Below are 17,384 nucleotides of genomic sequence, written 5' to 3'. Positions count from 1 at the left end.
CTCTCTCTCTCTCTCTCTCTCTCTCTCTCTCTCTCCTGACTCAAATATGCAAAGGACTCTCATTTGAATACAAAGGAATATCCAATAGAACATATTAAATTTTATTGGTAAAAACAAGAACATGCTACAACAGAATCATTTTTTCGATAAAAGTCAAGAGAAAATAAATTTTATCAAATTTATAGTTAGCCCACTTAAAAAGTAGAACCAATACTTTTAATTTGGATTAAACTGTTACATAGACTGTGCTATTTTTAATTGGAACATGATTTTGTCTTTGATTTCAATTTCCTGAAAAATCTGACTTAATACTTCTTTTCTATGAAAATTTTGTCCTTTAATTTAAAAAGGGTCTTCCTTATAGTTAAAAAATAAGTATCAACATAATTCAACTTTTTACTAGTCAAATGGTATAAATGCCTTTGGTGACCCATAAATTTAGATACTATGGTAATATTTCATTTTACAGTTAAATAACTCCAGTTTATTTACTAATATAGTTTGAACATTTCTGGTTCAAAAGATATTAATAAATTTTACAATAGGTATCAATTTCCATTTAAAATCCTTTAAAAAACAGATACTTGCTTTATTGATTTAGTTATCCCCTATGCATAAATCATTATTTTTTTTGTTCCTTAAGTTTTAATATGGGAAATGTGAAACACAGATAATCTCATTAAATGCCCAACTTAAAGGTATCCATAATTCATTTTAATTGCTTGAGTTGCCCTCTCTCAGGAAGAGTATTTTTCATTTGCAGTGAATAATGTTTCATATTAGGCCAAACAGAGGAAGTTATATGACCGTTGGAATGTGATTATCTACAATATTACTTATTCCATATTCATGTTTTGAAAAATAAATTAAAATATCGTCACATTCTATAGGGTTTGCAAATTTTTTTTTAAAAAAAGAAACTCAGCTAAAAGTAAAAAGAACATAATAAGTACAATTTTATACCAATTCTAATAATTTTTAACAGTATTTTTATTACCCAGTATGGAATGGATTATAGTAAATGCATTTCACACATGCTGTTTCTTATTCAAAGGGAAATAGAGAGTAGGATGTGGAGAACTTATAGCCAAATTTTCATTTAGATCCAAGATTCATGGACGCCACTGTAATTGAAAGACCTTCCCAACCAGATAGCTGTAGACTTCATTTTCCTTTAAAATAATACTTCTTTTACATCAGTTCCAACTAAAACATTAATGTTCTCAAACTTTAGTGAAGTTTTGTCTTGAGCTTAGTTTCCAAGAGATTGTGTTTGATGAGGTTGTTTTTTGTTGTTTGAAATTACCACACTTAAATAAAACTATTCAGTTTTAAATATTTAACTTTTTACATTTTAATAATACTTTAATAAATCACAAGGTAAATCAAATTGTTATTTGAGATAACTAATTCTGAAACTTTTTTGAAGTAGTTCACCATTGTTTTTACTTGAGGGTTGTCAATGTTTCCTCCTTAAAGTGGTAGATGGCAAGTATGAATGCTTTTAAATTTAAATGAATTTTAATTAATTCTACTTCTAGTATATGCATTTCATTATACCCTCTGAGATAACTTAGAGATACCCCAGTACACTAAAAACCAAGAATGGAAATCACTGCTCTGCATTTTCAGCATATACTTTTTCTGTGGAACTATCTGGTTTTGGAAAGGGAAAACTAATCATGCACTTTCAAAAACTATTTAAATTGATGCTTCATTTTAGAAGAGTCATAGAACATTAGAGCTAGAAAAGACATTAGAGATCAAACCCTCCAATATAACAAATAGATAATAACAACTATTTCTAAAGGAGGATAAGATCATTAACCAAACTCAAATTTATATTAAAGTATAGCATTTACTATTGAAGACTGAGTATGTAACAAGTACTTACATTGCTTATATATTTGTAAACTGATTATCTGCATCAGAGAAGCTTTAAAGTTAAATTTATACTAATGCTAATTTTCATATTCAATTTGACCCTAACCTACCTAATGTACCCACACAAAACCTTCTAAGACATAGTCTAATCCAGCCAGATTCCTTACTGTCTCATGGAATCAGTCTCCTTCATATTTCTTATTATTACCTATTATTATTCTTCCCACTTAGAAAACCCAGGATTTCTTCTCTGATTTTACAAGCACCTGGTAGTCCAGTGGATAGAACGCTGGGCCTAGAGTTGGGTAGTACTCAAATATGGCTTCAAATACAACTGTGCGACTTTGGGCAACTCATTTAACTGCCACCTGCCTCAATTTCCCAAACTATAAATAGGGGATATCAGTAGCATCTACTTTACAGGCTGTTGTGAGGATAAAATGAAATATTTATAAACCATCTTACAAACCTTAAAGTATTATATAAATGCTATCTATTATTATTTATTGTTATTATAATACAAATCTCACCTAACTTTCAAAGTCTAATCTAAATCCCAGCTTCCTCCATAAAAGCTTGACTTGTTTCATGGATATCTATACTTAATTGAAGCTAAAATCTTTAGCACACAATTTGATAATTTTCTGACTCTAAATATTAAAACTTTGCCACTATATTGTTAGTCTTATCTCTTTAAGGACTTTAAGACCCTCTGAGGCAAGGGTCATGGACCTTCTTTTTCCCTCAAAGAGCTAATATTGAAAACATGCACTTTAAGAAGTATCTATCTGAGTAAGAGCACCGGCTCCAGTGTTGGGATGACCTGGATCAAATCCAGGCTCAGATTCTCAGCACCACACCCAAAAATAACTGGCCATGTAACCTTGAGCAAGTTACTTAACCCCAATTGCCTTAAAAAAAAAAGTATCTATTGATTGATGGACTGACTAATAAATGGTTATTACAGCAATCCAAGTATAAGGTGATAAGAAAAGGAAACACTGTTCCAATGCATATAATAAAATAATGAGGTAAAACTGAATACTCAATGTCACCATCAGTTTCTCAATCACCCAACTTTTAAATATAATAATCAACAAAATTTCACTACTTTTCTTTTAGTTCATATATCCTAATGTCAACAAGTCTTATCAGAGAATCACACAATTACAGAACCTCACATTTGGAAAGAACTTTTAGAGGTCATTTAGGACTCTAATCAGTGCAACATGATTTTTCATGTGCCACCTCCTATGTGCTGCCTTATCTTATTTTCCCCTCCTTGTTAGTACAACCTCCCTGTACTCATAAATATTTTTATATAAAAATTATAAACATAATTATCTTGCATTTATTTTAAATTGATTTTATATTTATTGATGTTTATAGTGCTGTCTTTCCCAGGAGGCCCCTTAAGGACCGAAACTATTCATTTTTGTCTGTGTGCCCATGGCTCCCTGTGCATTGGCAATAGGAGGCACAGGTGCTTAACAAATGCTTGTAAACTGGTCAGGAAAAGAGTGTAAATAATAAGGTTCCTGTTTTGTCTTAAACAGATCAGCTTCTACACATGAACCAATTCGAAAACAAATCTGTTTTATGGAATAACATACGATCTGTGTGGTCTTAGGCAAGTTACTTAACCTCTATGGATCAAAACTTCCTCATATGTAAAACTAGGAAGTTGGGCTGTATGGCCTTTAATGTCCTTTCTAGCTACAGCTCTATGGCCCTATGAATACAGTGAAGGGCTAATTGCTCTATTATAAATAGTAAAAGCAATAATGTCGGGAAAGAAATTGGCGCTCACTAGAGTTATAGGGATGGGGACAGGAAGAATAGGTGAAACTAATTCACTGGAAAAGCTTTCTGTTATGTCAGATAATATCATATAATTAAGATGAGGTCATTTTATAAAGAGTCTCAAATACCAATGAAATTTGAACACCTAATGCTTACAAAATACTAAGCAAATAATAGCTATGAGAAAAAAAGTTTGTGGAATTTAAATAATTCTTCTCAATTATAGGAAGTGAACTGAAATAAACCCAGCATAAATGGTTACCTATTTTACAATCATTTTTTCAAGCCAGGAAGAGTTCACAGAAGTGAGATAAAGTGGGAAATGTATTAGATTTTGAGTCAGAGTACTGGGTTCAAAACTTAGCTATACCACTTACTACTCCTACTTTTAGTACTTTGGGACATATTCCACATCCTTAGGGCTGCTTTATTATCTGTAAAATGATGAAGTGGGCTAGGGTAGAGTAGGGACAGTGGACTAGCTGATCCCTAATATCTCTTACAGCTCTAAATCTGTGATCCTTCATAAAAAGCAAGGAAATATCAGACATAATAAAATATAAGTATTTTAAATTCTTGATTCAGATGACTAGTAACAAAGAAAAAAGTAAACCCTGTAAAGGGCATTAGAAATGATCTCAGAATGCCTTCATTATAAACATTAGGTACTAAAAGATTAAGAAGCAACCCAAGGTCACATAGTGGATGGGCAAAAGGGACTATGAAGAGAGGTTTAATCCTTTTTGATATAATAATTCTGGGAAAATAAATGTATTGTCCAGGTAATGATAAGAATTTAGATGGAAATCCTATAAAGATTATCCATCCAAATATATATTGGTGGCAGACGATGCAAATGGACAATAACTTGGCACGAGAATTGAACAGAAAGAAGAGATTTCACCAGGTTTCCTTTGGAAAACTGCAAAGTTCCTTTAATGTCTCCCAGACACAAAGGCCCATCAGTGTAATGTCAATGCAGTAAAATAAGGAACAAAGCAATCTCCAAAGAACTGAAAATAAATATCACAAAGATAAAAATTAAAAGGTACATGGTGGGTATGAGCAGGATGCATCCTTATCAAAGGCATATGGTGTGTATGAACATGCTGCAACATATCACCAATAAAGAAGTCTAAGGAAGAGTAGAGATAAAAGTTATTGTAAGAGAAATATATCATGGCAGAGAGAGGGGAGAGGTGAATGGACTGGTCATGTGACAAGGGCAAGAGATGGCAGTTTTGTCAGTGGTGCAGTATTTGACACGTGCAGGTCAAGGTAGCTTTCCTTTAAAAGGTACTGAAATCATCCTCAAAAGTTTACCAAATGTTCCTCTTTTCAAAGTCTCTCTCAGGTAAGTCTGAATCAGGTTTTGGCAATGAAACGAAATGATGCAACTAAAAACAATCTAACCAAATAAGTTAATAATAATATGGAAGATAGTCAGTAAGGACACAATTCTTCTAGTGTAGCAACTTCTCCACTTCCCCATTTGCCATGGTGGCCAGCACTGGGAATCAAGACTGAAGTGGACCTCACATTCCATGTGTACTGGCTTTTATACTCAGGTAACTGGAAAGCTATGTTATTGGTTCAAGCTTTATTCCCCTGGTTCTATTAACCCTGAGGAAAGTTTCAATGCATTTTAAGGAATAACTAACTCTCTGGGGCATTTTTGACACAGTAGTACAACCATAGTGTAGCAATGGTATCCTCAGGATGTCGAAAAGAAAGCAAAGAAGGCCCTCAGTCCACCTGGCAAATGACCTAAGGTGAATGTATTATGGGAGGACATGGACAAGAGCTGCGCAGAATGAACAGACAAGGATTGTGATATAAATTACTAGAAAGAATAACCAAAGAGATGAGGTCACAAATCCACTTAAGAATATTAATATCAACACATCAAAGTTCATTCAAACAAGGATTTTGATAAAAAAAATTTTCTAAATACATTTTAATACTTTTAGAGTAAAGCTGTTGTTGTGTTTGTCCTTCATTTTTGAAGAGGACCATGGCATCAGGGAAATAAAGACATGACTTGCAATTGACTTTGATTTGAGTGAGGGAGGGCTGTGCAAGGCCACCAGCCTCACTTTCTCCTTCAGAGCCATCTGGATCCAGTGATCAGATATTCATCAGAATGACTGGAGATGACCCAGGATGCTATGGGAGACCCTGGCCATTTCAGGCTAAGGCCTCTTCACATTCTTACTTACATTCTTACTTCACATTCTTACAATGCCCATTCAGTGAACAGGCCTCTTTAAGAAGTGAGTAAAGGGGGGCGGCCAGGTAGCACAGCAAGTAAGAGCACCGGCCCCAGTGTTGGGATGACCTGGGGATCAAATCTGGGCTCAGACACTTAGCACCCACCCAGAAACACGTGGCCATGTAACCTTGAGCAAGTTACTTAACCCCAATTGCTTTAAAAAAATAAAAAGAAGTGAGTAAATGGATGGCCCCTTTAATTAGAAAAAAAGAAAAACAAAGTCGGGAGAGGAAGATCCTCAGGGTTGCTGTTCCAAAGAGAAACAGTAACCATTGACAGTGACTGTAAGCCAGGAGAGTTCAAAATAAAGCCATTAAGTGGAACCTAGGCAAGTACCTATAGTGGTATAATCTATAAGCTTCAGAATGAAGGGAAGGAAGGGGGAGGGGGAGAGAGGGAGGGACGGAGTGAGAGAGAGAGAGAGAGAGAGAGAGAGAGAGAGAGAGAGAGAGGGAGAGAGAGAGAGAGGGAAGGAGGAAGGGAGGAAGGAAGGAAGGAAGGAAGGAAGGAAGGAAGGAAGGAAGGAAGGAACGAAGGAACGAAGGAACGAAGGAACCTAGAGAGAGAAAGAAATCTAGCCAGTAAACCCCAAGGTAAGCGGGCAGCTTCTGGTCATCAAAATTTATCTTCCTTTGAAGAGGAGGAGGAGAAGGAAAGGAAGAAGGAGAGGGAGAGGACGAACTGAGTTACCCAACTAGCTGGGTACCCATTCAGGCACCTCAGTAAAGTTAATATTATAAACTAAGACTAGATGGGGAAGGGGAAACAGAGGGATATGAATCTATTATTTCACCGGTGTAGGGCATTCCCTTCATTAAAACACCTGCTCCCAAGGTGAATGTGCAACTATTCTACAGACTATATCCTGAGAGGGCTGTCCATGGTGGGGAGAGAGGTTAAGTAACTTGACCAGGGTCACATACCAAGTATGAGAACTGGGACTTGACTCAGACCTGGGTCTTACTGACTAAAAGGCCATCTCACTATGCATAGCACAGGTTGTCTCTCATATACTGAAATATACATAAATATAATTATACATATACATAAAATTAATTTCTATATAATTAATTAATTATCCTCGGTGTACAAAGCACTATGTTGGTAGGGCTATAAAGATGAAAGACAAAGAGGAAAGCAAGTAGCATATACTCTAATGGAGGAAACCATGAAACAGAGAAGCTCATGAGCTAATGTTGAATTTCAAACACTGCATAAATATCAGGGACTCAAGTCTCTTGTAATCAAGGTATATGGGATGAAGTCTGTCTTGAGCTAGCCACTGAGTAGCCAGCACAGTATAATGACAGAGCTCTTACTCTGAATGTTAACTGTATTTAATTAATTAATCCTTTGTAGACAGTAGATATCAATACATCTTTAACCATAATATTTGTAGGTTGAGGAGACTAAATACATACTAGTATTTAGTTCTTTTTAATACTATTAAAACTTACATACTCTATTATTTTTCTTAAGTTCTTTTATATTTTTCCAAACCAATGCACATTTATTAAGCATTGTATATATACACACACATACATAGAAACACAGAGACAAAATGTGCTGGAGAAAAAAGTGAAAAACTGCCCTTGAGGAGCTTACATTCATTCCACTGTAGAACTCTTTTGACTATGATCCCCTTGAGAACATGTACTATTGTTTGCCTTTCTTTGTACCTTCATTACTTAGCACATAGTAGGTGCTTAATAAATGCTTGTCTACTTTCCATGTACTCATCCTATTACACTGTAAGCTTCTTGACTGTAGCCCAAAAGTGGGAAATTTGGAGTCTACACAATTTTATCCACTGTTTAATTTTACTTGTTGTGTAAACTACTTCATGGTTTTAGCCAAAGGACTGCCATTCAAAGCAAAATTTCTTTTCATCTCTGATAGGATGACATGGTTATTCGATTCAAAAGGCAGTGACAGTATAGATGTTTTAACAATGTTCAATTTTGTCTTGTTCAAGTTTTAAGGATTTATATGTTTATTTTTTCCCTATAGTACATATCATAACTACTAGGATGTAATTAGGATGTAACTAGACAAACTAGAGGTTATTGAGAAGGCTGAATAACAGCACACATCCTGGTGTCCGTGCTACACGTAACACTCAGGCATGGCAATAAGGTGACAAAGAAGTTTTGGAGGCTAAAAAGGTTTTTGGCCATAGTTAATAAATTGACAGAGATGATATATTCTTTTACATTTTTAAATAAAAACAAGCTGTTTAAAAAGTGCTAGTTCTAACATAGCTGGATAGCAGTATCACTATTATTTTCATCAAAAAGTGGAAGGCTTGAGTATTTATCTCAAAAACACAAGACTACTTGGTCTATTTCTGTTTTCCTATTTCCTCTTTCTTTCCCTCCCTCCTTTTCCTTCTACTTGTTTTACCTTACAGCCTTGTTAACCTCACTCTTGTCTTCTTTTCCCTATAATACTTCTTCATTCTTTCTAACTCTATCCCACATCTTTTGTGTTTTTGTTTTCCTATTTTGTGTGTTTAGAGACTGAAAGTTTCATGAAGTTCAAGAAGCATTAGGACAATGCAGTCATTTAATAACTTAAAACTTTACTCAACTATACTGAATTACTTCCCATATTTTTGTCTCTTTTCCCCATTTTTCTCATGTCTCTCTCTTAGCTACTCATTTTATCCTTGTCTCTGTCTTTAGCGTCCTACAACAGCAACTTAATTAGCATATGCTGGATGGATGGTTCAGTGAATCAATGAATGATAAGGAAATTAATTATTTGCAGCCCCCAATTTGAAGTTTGCATTTTAGCACATAATACATTGGGTATCCCACTTACCACAGTGGGCTCAAGTACCTCACATTTCTAGAACATATCCATCTAAGATTTTAGATTTGGGAAATGGAGACCAGCAGGTATAGAATCATGAACTTGTCTAAAAGTTACCCTGTGCTAGAAAACTTTTTTTTAAAAAGCTAAGAAAATCCCATAGTAAATATTTAAGATATATTTGTTGACTGTTTCAAAAATTTATTTCTATGTATGTTGTTTGGAACTCAGAATGCACTTTCTCATAGAAACAATAATCTAAATGGTGGTTAGGCTCCCAGAAAAGTCCACAAATGGCTTGCATAACCCATCTTGTAGCTAAATTATCCTACTGATAATCCTACCTGGTTTCTGGGCACTGGGAGTAGAAGATCTCATTGTACAGGAGAGAAGAGGTATTTCCTGTCCTCTTCCTGGGCAGGGGGTCATTCCTATGTAATATTTTAAAATACTTACACGTAGTCTTTGGAGTTCTCCCATCTCCCTGTTTTTTCTCATTCCTTTTAAGGCATTCATTGCCTTCATACTGCCAAGAAATATCTCAAACGAAGCTTGACCAATCCTTCTAAAGTGTCCCAGGCTGAAAAAAAATTACCTACATTATTCATCCACCCTCAATGAAAACTCTAAAGTCCAGTTAATTTGGGAAAGAAAAAGAACAAAGAAACAACAGTGCCCAGGGTGAATGGAATGAAAATAACTACAGACTGAAAACAGAGGTACTTATTTCAGATTTTGCATGTTTTCTGTGCCAAGGAAAGTGATCTCTGGGGTAGAAACAAGTTTTAATAAGATAGGCTAATACAGAGTTGATAGTCAAAATAAGAAAGTATCTATTAAGAGAATGCTTAGAGACCATTAACAAATTTAACTGGGCAATATAGCAGTGTGTACCAAAACCAGCTCGAAGAGCCTATTGTTAAATTTCTACTATAAGCATTTACACCTCCAAAACTGCCAAACACTAAAATTCAGGGACTGACTCATTTTGTTAATTGTCTAGATTTAAGAAAGTGATAAGGAAAAATGCTAATAATTCAGATTAAACTTCAGAGTGTGTCCTGTCCTTTGCTTTGGGAAAGGACCAGTTGCTTAATATTTATCAGCACACCCCTGGCAATATGGTATTCAAGTTTCCCTCTTATACCAGCTTCTATAGACATCAATCATCTGATGGCTTTGCACAGATCTTTACTAGAGCTTTTAATTGATCTTTCTCTGGTACTTTTGATTTCTGTCCTTAGATTCATTCCTTGGCAGCTCTGCACTGATCTTTCTATGCTTCTTACTGCAACAATGTAAACTGCACTATGCAGTAGAACCATATACTGCTATATGCAGTTCCTGAAATGGTTTTACACTTCCTTTCAAATATTGTTGGAGAATGTATCCATTTGTGCTGGTTATAGAATATAGGAAATTTTTGAAAGCCAAACTATTTTAGTATAATTGGCCTGCTAATTGTATTCATGCTACGAAACAAAAAATAATTCTTTGGAACTTGAGTCTAAGTGTGTTTACTGCCTTTTAAAATCATTTGACATATCAGTGCTTTTTTCCTATTCATTTCATTTTTGAATATAATTGCTGAAGTGTAAAGATCTTCAGGGTTTTCAACTTTTCCCTCTTCAGGTTTTGGTAACTCCTCAATTTCAAGTTTGATTTCACCTAATCTAGTCTTAGGAATATAGGGTTGTTTGGAGTTTTTTTGTTTATTTTTTTAAATGATCACTTTGTACTGATTGGCAAGATATTGTTGTGTGACTTTAGAGATGATTGTACTGCTGACAAAAAGGTGTATGAAGCTCCTGCCTAAAACTGATAAGATGTTTCTACTTCTGTTATCATAAGGGGATATATTATTGTTTCAGTTAGCTGTGTGATTTACCCTGAGCAAATCACTTAAACTCTATGTATCTCAGGCAACTACCTAGTAAGTCATATGCAGAATACATGACCTCCATCCAAATGGATATAAAGAAATTCCCACATGTGGATCTTCCCACAATGAAAAAACATCATCATTCCTTTATGCATTCTTCTTCTTCATCATCATTCTCAATCTAGAGTTGTATCATTCTTCTAACAATTTTCTGTATCAAATTACATATTTGGCTTCAATGTATGTTAAGTTAGATACTTTTCATGGGTACATTTCTTATTTTCTCAGCTAAATGGTAAGTCCTTTGAGAATAGAGGTAGTATGCTATTCTCCATAATACCTAGAACAATAACTTACATGTATGCACTAATTGATTAGTTATGTACCACCTGACTGGGGAAGTAAAGCAATGAAAACAAATTCTTTCCCAGTTCTAGAAGAGTTAAACATCCAGATTTATATAAATTAAGACTAATTTCTAGCTCTAGATCATCTAAAAACATCATTCATCCCAAGTGATTAGAGCAAATGTTTCATTTTATTGCTATGTCAAATTATATATAAATTAGACTTCATTATATGATCTTAAAACAATTAAAATACTCATTGATGGCTATAATTCATGGAAGTGTTCCCAGAAAGTAGTTCATTTTTATATTATATTTAACCCTGGCAGGTAACTTACAAATTAAAATATTACAGTCACTACCTTCAATACCATTTAATATCTTTGGACCTCAGTTCTTTCATGTGTACAATGAAGGGGCTGAGCTAGATCTGCTGAGGACCATTCCAGCTCTAAATCTTATGGTCATATGATCTCAACAAGGAAAGGTAAAGATTTCTTCCAGTTATTTGACTTTACTGATTTCATATTGGACAATTTCATACAAACATTTAAAAATTGTTATTGGTGTTAGCTTAACAATGTCACTTACAAATAAGTGGTGATACTTTAATTTATAAATAGTCAAAGTATATGAACAGTTCTCATAGGAAGAAATCTAAGACAGCTATAGTCAGATGAAATACACTCCAAATCATGAATAATTAGAAAAATACAAATTAAAGCGACTCTTGGACTCTACCTTATAGATTCATCAGATTGACACAATTGGCAAAAAACAAGAGCAAGTATTGGAGAAGTTGTGGGAAAAAAACACACTGATGTAGCTGGACCTGTGTGAATAGGTATGTCCATAATGGAAAGCAATTTGGAACTTTGCACAAATAGTTACTAAACTGCACATTTCCTTTGACCCAGCAATACCACTATCAGGTCTATACCACAAAGATATTTTTTTTCTAAAGAGGAAAATATCACAAATATACAAAATATTTATAATATAACTTAATTTTGCATGGCAGCAAAGAACTGGAAACTAAAGGGAAGAGACATCAATTGGGGAATGGCTAAATAAATTATGGTACATAAAAACATAATGGAATAACATTTTGCCATATGAAATGAAGAAAGAAATGGTTTCAGAGAAATCAGGGAAGGTTTCTGGGAAATGAGCGGAAGCAGCAGAAAATGTTATACTATAACATTACCACTGTAAAAATGGAACAATTTTGAAAGACTGAAGAGCTCGGACCAATACAATGATGATTATTCTAGAGAAACAATGAAAAAGAATGCTATCTATATCCTGACTTAAATGGAAGCTGAAATACACAATTTTTTTTTAATGCAGCCAATGTGGGAATTTGTTTTGTTTCATGACGATTACTTGTTACAATGATTTTGTTTAACTCCTCCAAACTCCACACCACCACCCTTATTGGGGAGCACAATGGAACAGGGAAAAAAATGCTATTTTATAGTTGAAAAAAAAATCAATTTAAAAGATGAGTTTGCATTCATGACTCAAAGAAAATGGATGCTGATATAATAAGCACTATTTTAAGGCTAAATAATTAATAAATTAATTAATAATTAAATAATTAACCTAGAATTCTAAGATCTCACTGCTAATTCCTGTGAAATCAAGGTTAAAAATATTTATATTTTGATACTTATTCGCAATGTTTTCATCATAAAGTATTTAATAAAAAACTATATGAATATACTAAGGAAACCACTTTAAATGGTATTAAAATTATTTAAAAGGTCCTAAAATCTGAATTTACATAATTTGTTATTTAAATATTGGTTCCCATATAATAAAATGTAAATGTCATCTTAATAACACCCAAAGACTTCTGAGCTTATAAAAACTGATTTTAATAAAATGTCAAGAGAATGAAAGCAATTAACTACAGGAAAAGATTTAAACAATAAAGCCATATATAAATGAGCAAGCAAAGCTACAATATCCAGCAATTGAGTGACCACCCAAGCATAGAACAGTTCCGAAACAAGAAATATGCTTCCTACAACAATCTGCGGAAAAAAAAAATTAAAGTTCTGGCCACACACGGTTTGTGTGGCAGGAAAAAAAAATCAGAAAACCATCTAAAAATTAAGGAAATGTATAAATTTCATAGAACAGGAAAATGCCTTGACTGATAGCATTTAGAAAAGGAACATATTGAGAGCATAGTATAAAAAGTCAACATTCTCTAGATGAAAAAAATTCTACTACATAATTGCTTTATTTGATGATTAATTCATCCAAGGTCATTACTTTTTAGCATAAAAAATAAGTAAGCACTAGACATCTGTTCATGCCACTTGAGCCATATTAAAAGAACCACTAATATTATTGCTTTAATGCCATTTACAAATTAGGTGGAAAAACTGATTTGTAAAAGCATAATCAGTGGATACAAAGTATCACTTGGCAAAATGAAGCACCTAACAATAATTTATAAAAAATATAAGCAAAACAGTATATATAAATTCAATTTCAAGATGTTAAGATATATCCAAGTAACAAAAGTTATAACAAACTAGGAAAAATAAGAACTACTGAAAATATTTTAGTGAATGTTTTTTATAAAACTACATTTTCACATTCTAGCCAATTCACACAATGTTTTACTGTTTCTTTCCCCCATGCAATTGAGAAAAAACTGTAGCTACACCAGTAATTCTTTTCTGGCTCTATTTTTCTACCATAACAAAATTGTATCAAATGTAAAATGATGACAACTGTTTCTAATGTTCTTTCTTCTCCCTTTTTTTCTTCAAAAAAACAAATATCGCAATTTAAAGATATTGAAACTAGGTTGTAATTTTTTTTAATTTAAAGACACATTTTGTTCGATGGGTTTCACTCAAATATAACAATTTTGTCAAAAGAGCCACTACTGAATGCTGTTAGTAACAAGAAAACATCTATTGACCTACCTACATTGGAATTTCAAAGTGGTTATTTTATAAAATATATGTCCTCAAAACAAAAAGAATATACTATGCATGACAAATGCTTTTTAAAAATGAAAAACTATCACTTTTAAAATGTTACAAAAAATACTGAGGCAAATATGAAAGCAACTCTGATCTATATAGCTAAGTAGCACTCCAATTTATCTCAACAAACACTCAACTATGTGCTATTTATGAAATATGATGCTAAAACACTGAGGATGGAAAGACGAAAAAAAATTACAATATCCCTGGTCCTCAAGAAGTTCAAAATCCCATGAGCAGATAAGAAATGATACTCCAGTTATCTGAATCATTTGCACAGAAAAATAAACATATTAAGCAATTGCCAAGCTGTCAACTTCAGAAAAATACTTCCATGTTTTATATGCATTCTACTAAAAGTTTATTAAAATAACGAAGTAACCAAAAAAGCACTGCCATTGATATCAACAAACAAAACTCCAAAAATTATTAATTTACTGTGATATTCTATAATCCAACTCACCACATTAAGTTTATATTGCTGCACATGAACAAGATAGAGGACTAGACATTCTCATCACTCCTCACTAACTCTCAAAATCTCCCCAGAAGAGAAAAAATGTATCACAGAGGTAGAACAAAATTACAGTTTTCTTAATAGGCAAAAACATCAAGAACCCTAAGAGTCAGTCTTATGAATTAGAGAGAATTGAAGAGAATGCAAACATCTAACATGTTCACTAGCTACTCCTTCTGACAGTTTCCATATTCTATCAGGGGATACAACATGATCTACTTAACAGGATATACTCAGCAATTGGTCAACTGCTGAAAGTCTCTTCTGCTACACATACTCTACCTGTGCCCCAACTCTACCATTCAGTGACAAGTCTCAAATCTGCCCTACTACTCATAAAGAAAGGAGAAGTAAGTATAGGAAGATAAGAGAGTGTTCCACTTTAAGTGGTAGCACTCAGCCAGAAATGTAAATAACAGAGCAAACAGGGACAGTAGCACCAGAATGTGAGGCTGCACTGGACATAAAGGAAAGGGTACTGACATCTATCTGGAACTAGTCATGCCATCCTCAGAAAACATTTGTCACAAATATTGAAATGGGTGAAAAGTTAATTCCCCAAAGTGACACAAGGCTGACAGCTTTGAGATTCAGCCCTCTAGGAGCCACAATCAAAGGAGAAATAGTCAGAAAGTGACTGATAGGAGAATATAATAAACAAAGACTATCAGTAACAATCTCTAGAGAAAGTTCAGTTAAAAATCTAGAGCACAAATCTAGATGATTCTGCAGGAAAAATATTAAAACAGAAGGAAAGATGGCCACCAAGATATCTAAATCACTATCAACATTTAAAAATAAATATTGAAAGAAAAAGAAAACAGAACAAACAACTAATGAAAGAGAAAACCCTGTGGATTGAAAAGAAAGAGAGCGAAATGTTCCCCAAAAGTTCAAGAAATAGGGACTTTGAAAGAAATTAAAAGTTGATAAAAGGCAGTACAGAAGAAATAATTAGCAAAATAGAAAAACATAAATTCAGATGTTGAGCACCTCCCCAGCAAAAAAAAAAAAAAAAAAACAGACAAAAACTCATTGGAGTAAGTCGAAATGAATAATGTGGAAGAGAAGAAAAGCAAGTACATAGATCTCAAAGACAATTTAAGCTTAAGAGCTTCCCTCTCCAGAAGAGCAGAAAAAGTAAAAAAAATACTAAACAGCATAATGAAAGAAATAAAGAATACTGACCAGAAATTCTAAATGCATAAAACTAAGCACCAATATAAAGAATCCACAGATGAAATTAATGCTCGAGGGAGGCATTAACTAGTGCTGTTTTCAGCCAGAAAAACAAAGGAGTCATATCTGCCACCACACCTGTCTTAACTGAAAAACACTTTAACAAAAAAATGAATTCCAATGGACATTCCTATAATTAAGTGCATAATATGTTAGGAAATGATTATTAGTGTGATTATGTTAGGGTGAGAGGAAAGGACATAGAGTACTTAATGACAGCTTTGGGTTTTTGTACTTAAGATTTTCTTGCAGGTTTCAGATCTAATTCTTGTGGGCCTTTTTTTGGTCAGGGGGGAAAAGGACCAGACATCTGATAAAGCCCTAGATCAGTGTTTCAGGGTCTCCCAGGTTAGAGCTGGCTTTTCTGTGGCAAATAGTTACTTAATGGCAATTGCCACAATGTAATGTTATTCTTCTTTTGTTATTCCCCCTTATCCATTTGCTCAACTTACATCAAATACAATTTTCTCTCTGATGCTGAACTCAGGTCCCTTGACTTATTCCAATTCTACCATTGCAGGTATTCCACTGTTCTTTCATTTGACTCCACACCCAGTATTGATTGCACAGAATATCGTAACAATATAGCACAGTGCTTGCATAAGTGCCTAATAAATGCTTTTGCATTAAATTCATTTATTCATTCATTCCAATTCTACTATTTTTAGCTTTTCCCATGATTCATGAATCTTCAGTCCTGTGCATGTTCCCCCTACTGCTGTTTTAGAACAGTTATAAATAGACAAAATCTCTAAATTAAGGTGATTTTACCAACTACATGTTCGCAGTGTGAAGTCACAACTGTACTGACAAACCTTTCAATTTCTGTTTGATTCTCTGTTTGATTTCTCACAGCAACTTTTCCAGATCTTTTCTTTCCTCACATTGGTGATAGGTATCAGATAGTTAATTCATAAAGAAGATTCAACCTGAATCCCCTCTGCTATCATACAATATGAGGATAGTTGAAAGGAATATATGTGTGTGTTTATATGTATACGTACGTGTATGCATATATGTACACATATATGTGTACATACATACATATATGTATGGATAGGAGGTATATGTGTATATAAATATGTATGTGAGTGTGTGCATGTGTGTGTACATGCATACATAGACAGAGGGCACAGGATGAGTTGAATGGGAAGAGATGACATCTAAAAAATAAAATTAAGAAATGACAGAGGAATATATTGGGAGGAGAAAGGGAGAGAAAGATTAGGGTAAATTACCTCATATAAAAAAGGCAAGAGAGGGGCGGCTAGGTGGCACAGTGAATAAAGCACCAGCCCTGGAGTCAGGAGGACCTGAGTTCAAATCTGACCTCAGATACTTAACACTTACTAGCCATGTGACCTTGGGCAAGTCACTTAACCCCAGCTGCCCAGCCTTGCCCCCCCCCCCCAAAAAAAGGAAAAAAGGGAGCGATAGATTAGGGTAAATTATCTCATATAACAGAGGCAAGAGAACACTGTTACAATGGAGGGGAAGAGAAGGAAGGTAAAAGGGAATGGGTCAACCTTACTCATTGAATTTGGCTTAAGGAGGGAATAACATACACATTCAATTGGGTATCCACCCTACAGGAAAGCGGGGGGGGGGGGGGGGG

The 17,384-nt window shown here is 34.1% G+C and overlaps 1 protein-coding gene across 4 annotated transcripts in view; it reads right to left on the bottom strand.

Moving 5' to 3' along the window:
- Nucleotides 1-17,384, bottom strand: part of SUPT3H (SPT3 homolog, SAGA and STAGA complex component) — a 677,491-nt gene that overhangs the window by 476,296 nt on the left and 183,811 nt on the right. The window lies entirely within an intron of this gene.

This window comes from Petaurus breviceps, unplaced genomic scaffold (genome assembly GCF_028583685.1).
Source record: "Petaurus breviceps papuanus isolate PSGF00001 unplaced genomic scaffold, PetGlider_PUasm1.0 90701, whole genome shotgun sequence".
NCBI lineage: Eukaryota > Metazoa > Chordata > Mammalia > Diprotodontia > Petauridae > Petaurus > Petaurus breviceps.
This window is presented reverse-complemented; position numbering and strand designations above follow the sequence as displayed.